Below are 5747 nucleotides of genomic sequence, written 5' to 3' on the forward strand. Positions count from 1 at the left end.
TCACGGCTGCCTTTGTATGTGTGTTTCCCCAGGAGGATTTGTGGAAACAAGGAAACAGCAGACGGACTGTACACAAGGAACGGAGGCAGAGCACGGCGCACTGGAGAAGGGAGAAGACATGGAACGGGAGTCGGGATCGCACTGGGGATTTATTGTTGTTTGGATTGTTACATCTCTGTAAATAAATGCACTGCCTTCATCTAAGAGTCCTGCGTTTTGGGTCCTATTTTCCTCCACATCCCCACAGTCTGCCACGCGGACTGTGACACTCAGCCTGATGTTCTAGCATACCCAACCCATGGGAGTTTGGAGTTACAGAAGAATAGGGTGGCAGAGAGTAGATATAGTTTCCAACTCTTTGTTCTGTTGTTCTCTGCTTTACTAGTACTCTAAAGATAAAATCAGAATGCTGGCAGAGCGGAAGCTTTTCCAGATGATGGAAGTGAACTGAGGTCCCCTGTCCAAGGAGATGTCACAGGGAGGAGTTGACCTCAAAACCCCTTTCTGACCAGCCCATTTGTTGCTTCCCTGGCAGATGGTAATTTATGCAAAGGCACGAAAATGCAGAAGCAGTCTGTGAGTTATTATGAACGATCAGAATTAACCTCTTAGGCAGCACTATTTAGCAGATTTTAACCTCCTGTCCTTTTAATGAGAATTTTATTTTCTCTAAATATGAATGTGTTGTTACTTCTCTCATCAACCCTGCATCGGCTATGGAGTATCTCTGGTTGAGAAATGATTTCCAAAGCCACAAAACTGTAACAACAGTAATCAGTAATGGTGAGATCAATTACATGGTTGTGAGAAGAAAAAAAAGAAACTTTGAAAGTGAACTTAGCTGATTTGGTCCAGGTCTTGTGTTTGTTTGATCTACACCAGGGATTTTAAACTCATTTTACATCAAGTATAGGAATGTTTCTGTCATTTAAATGTTTATCTATTACTGAACTACTTTATTGTAGTTTCAATGTCCCTGGGGAGGTATTTATCTGGAAGAAATGTTGCAAAATGTACAAAAATACAGTTAAAGGTTCAGAAATTTATGCTCTCCATTATATTTCCCAAAGCTGTCCAACTTGCCGGATTGGGGTCTTTGCCAGGCTGATTCTGGCCCACAAGCCTTATGTTGCAGTACTCCATCCAAAACAAAAATCAAGTTTCCACATATAGGTTTAAGCTTTGCCTATGATGAGCACGGGTTTATACTTATCACAATAAATGCAACAAAATATCTCCTGTACGGATGTAAAAAACATTATCAGAAGACAAAAGAGGTGTATTGTTATTAAACACAACAGCTTCTCCTAGTGATTACAGACGTGGAAGTCAGTGTGATTTTGGTCTGTTTTAAGGACTTTGACTCTGAACATGCATCACTTTATTGTCTCATTTTATTTGGGCATTCAAGCCATTTGTTTGGGGAAACAAACTTTTTACTTTAGATCTTATTCCATGCTCAGGCAACATGATGTCAGCCCAACTGTTGTCCAATCCACAACACACAGAAGGGCGAATGAATGTGGTGCTGTCCATGACAGCTGACCGCTTTATTTCTAATTGTATGTCATACTGGATGATATCCAAAGCTGCCTCGGGGACAGCTCACGAGATCCAAAGAGAAAGACCAGCATGTCACAATTTTTTTTAAATGTTTGATGATGGTTACAGTGTTTCAGTTGACCAATTTCTGACACCTTAGCTGTGTACAACTGTAACAATGTTACTGATATAACACCTATTTTCATCCTTTGTTTAAAAGCCTAATTTTAGCTTCTCTCACTCTGAGGCCCTCCTTCAAATAGCCCAGTCTGTGTCATCATTTTGTAATTTTATGTGCTGTATAGACTGTGTGGCTTAAGAGTCTGAGTCATTATTTAAACTGTCTTCAGTTCAACCAGCTGTTAATATTTTGCTGACATTTTTATCACATTTAGGGGGAAAAGACTGGGATCACTGGACTTCTACTTTTACATGAATAAAATGGACCTTTTTGAATTTGTTTCCTACCACAGTCTATCTATATTCTATCTTATATCTAATAGTGTTGGTCTTTAAAAGCTGAAAGAAATCGACAAATGGTCAAAAGCTGCCAATATCCCACCCAGGTCATTTCCACAGATCTCACAGAAAATGCAACCTTTATCTTACATCTGATGAATGCAAGTATGTATGAGCAAAGTGAAATGTTAATAGAAATCTTGAAGTGCTAGACAAGAAGACAACCAAATTTCTTTGTCTTTCTTTTGTCCTTTCTCCCCCCCTAAACCCAACCACTCACGGCAGATGGCTGTCTCTTCTCTAGTTTGCTTCTGCCAGATATTTCTTCCTGTTCAAAAGCCTTTTTTCCTTCCCACTGTTGCCAAGTTCTTTCTCATAGGGATTCTTTGGATTATTGGACTTTTCTCTATATTTTGTTAGAGTCTTACAATATAAAGCACTTTGAGGTGACTGCTGTTGTGATTTGGCGCTATATAAATAAACTGAATTTAATTAAAATTGAAATCTAACATGAATGTACAAAATATACTTTACTTTAGCATATCACTGCCATCCATGATGATTATTCCAAGCAATGGTGCTTTAATTTTATCAGTGCAGCAGACCTTGACAGCTACTGTAACTGCACTGAAGCTGGTTTTATTGAAGACAGTTAATCTTTGCTCTGGTAGGTGTATATATAGCAACAAACTAGAGTTTGACAGTCCTACCTCATTATTCTCATTTTAGTTGAGGTAACACTGAAAACACTCCCTTGCTTCTAAATTTGAGTCCAAATGTTTCAGCAGTGCAAGCATGGCTGCTGATAACATTTAATTGATTAGTGTGTGGCAGTCTGTTGTTTGTCAATAGTTGCACTTTGACAGCAAAAACTGAACTGAACGAACAATACAATGAATTCCTCACATGACAGTCTTCTTAGGAATTCAATTTTCAGCTGTTAATGTCTGAGATATGGACTAATTAGGAAATAATTGAAGAGCGATGCACATTCATTAGCAAATAAATTGCTGTCCATGGTTGCTGTCCACATTTTGAACTGATCAAACCAAATAGCCCCGAGCTCTAACCCCAGTTTGAAACACCACAGCACCGGCAGTGAAAAGAGCTACACATCAGCTGTCCTGGCATGTTTATAAAAGGTACTGTTATCTAAATAGCTAAACAAATGACACATTAAGTCAGAAAATGGAGCTTCCCAATGACAATCAAGCCTATCAAGCTTTACAACAACAACACAGCAAAGAAGCAGTGGCCAAACAATAAGTCCACGGTGGCTCATTACACAGCTGTTCTCAACGTGATCCAAGGGGAAAACAGACAGGAGTCAATTTCAAGTTGGTATGCGTCACATACAAAAGAAGTTGTTGTTGTTTTTTTCCAACATTGATGTTGCTGTTAAGAAACTGTGTTTGCTGACAGATATGAATGGAAATCTTATCCTGCTTTAATAATATGTATACACACAGTATACATTATGCTGTTATATTATACAATAAGGATCTGATATTCATTTTAACCGACATTAATATGCAGGATTGCAAAGCGGAACAAAATACTTATTATGTAAATCCTTCCATACATAACATTTCTTGTCTTATCAACTACATCATCAATCATTTGAACATTTTGCAAATGTATTGACTTTTTTTTAAAAATTACTGGTAATTTAGGTTTTGTTCCTGCACCACAAAACCATTTAATTACTTCTGCACAGTTTCTTACTCTATAGCTATTACAATGTATTATGTTAACAGTGAGAGTAAAACCATTATGCTTCAGATTGCAGGGTAACAATAGTTGACAGGTGTAGCGCTTGTTTGTAACTATTTGCATCTTTTTATGCACCTGTATCTCTTGGTAAACAGTATAATTAAGATGAATTTCAGAAGCTGCAAACAATGTCTTCGTGTCAGGAAACATTGTCTTACTTTTATATGACATAGGAGACGCAGGCTGCAGTGTAATTGTGCCTAGCAGAGTGAAAATGTCTAATAAACGTCCTCTCACATTTAAATGCAGCATTAAATGTTCTGCTGAGTCAGAATTCAAAACAAAGCTTATTTTTTTTCTTTTGTTTGAATGCACATATTGAACTGAGTTAAACGTTTTAGTTTGAGGAAGACCTACTTGACTGTGGAACCATACCTGATAACTGGGGATGTATTGTTTCAATGAGGAAAAATGACACTGAGCAGCTGCCACAGTACAGTGGGATACACTCACCAGCTACTTTATTCATCAACTGCTCATTGATGCAAATATCTAGTCAGCAAATCACATGGCAGTAACTCACATGTACAAGACAACCTGCCAATGTTCGAATCAGAATTAAGAAAAAAGGTGATTTAAGACACTTTGAAAGTGGCGTGATCATTGGTGCCAGTGCAGTGTGTCTGAGTATCTCAGAAACTACAGATCTGCTGGGATTTTCTCACACAGCTATCTCTAGGGTTTGCAGGGAATAGTCTGAAAAACAGAAAACACCCAATGAGTGGCAGTTGCCTGGGAGAAAATACCTTGTTGATGGCTGATGTCAGAGGAGAATAGCAAGACTGCTTTAAGCTTAGAGAAAGGCAACACTAACTCAAATCATCACTTTGTACAACCAAGGTATGGAGAAGAGCATCTCTCAACGTGTTAAACATTGAAAACGATGGACTGCAGCAGCAGAAGACCACACTGGGTGTCACTCCTGTCAGCTAAGAACAGGAAAATGAGGCTACAATTATAACAGGCTCACCAAAATTGAACAATCAAACGCTGGAAATATGTTTCCTGGTCTAATGAGGGCTGTTTTCTGCTGCAAACTACAGATAGTAGGGTCAAAATTTGGCATAAACATCCTGAGTGCATGGTTCCATCCTGCCTTCTATCACCGGTTCAAGCTGCTGGTGTAATATTGAGGGGATATTTTCTTGGCACACTTTCACATCCGAGCATTGTTTAACACCACAATTGTTGTTGATGATTGTTGCTGTTGCCATTACATAAGGGATTTTTTTCAGACTGACACTGTGCCCATCTTCTGATGGCAGCTTCCAGCATGAAAACATGTCACAAAGCTCAAACCATGTCAAACAAGTTGTACTGGTGAGTGCATGTTATTGTCTGTCAGAAAGCTTTGCTGAACTCAATTGGATTTTATTAGCTGTATAAAACATGTAAATGCAGCCTGGATAGAGGTTTGTATAGCACTGTATGGGGGAAAAAGCGATGTGAGCTGTTGGATGTCTGGAGGGAACTTCAGCCTGTCAGTTGTAAATGCTGCACGGGTCTGACAGGAAAAGGAGAAATGAGAAAAATCACAGCTATACCAAAAGTAAAGGTGACACAGGACACTGCACACTTTCACTTTCTCTCCAGTACAACTTATTATTATTATTAATAATAATAATAATAATAATAATAATAATAATAATAATAAGCAGCAGCACAAAATTTAATATATCTGGAGAACCCAACAGCAGGAAATGGCACTGATGAATTCATTGACATAGTTGGAACAACAAGTGTTAGAGAGAAAGACTGAATGAATGAAATGTAATATCCTGTTTGTAGCTTCGTTGGAAATACTGCAAACAACATCATCTGACGGGTCAGTGTAGATAAAGGTGCACACTAAACACGGACTGATTCTACACCGCAGAGAGAGAGAGAGAGAGAGAGAGAGAGAGAGAGAGAGAGAGAGAGAGAGAGAGAGCATTATTCATGAAGTGTAAAACAGCCGCCACTAGAATCAATCA

This window comes from Simochromis diagramma, unplaced genomic scaffold, assembly GCF_900408965.1.
Source record: "Simochromis diagramma unplaced genomic scaffold, fSimDia1.1 OVJJ01000302.1, whole genome shotgun sequence".
NCBI lineage: Eukaryota > Metazoa > Chordata > Actinopteri > Cichliformes > Cichlidae > Simochromis > Simochromis diagramma.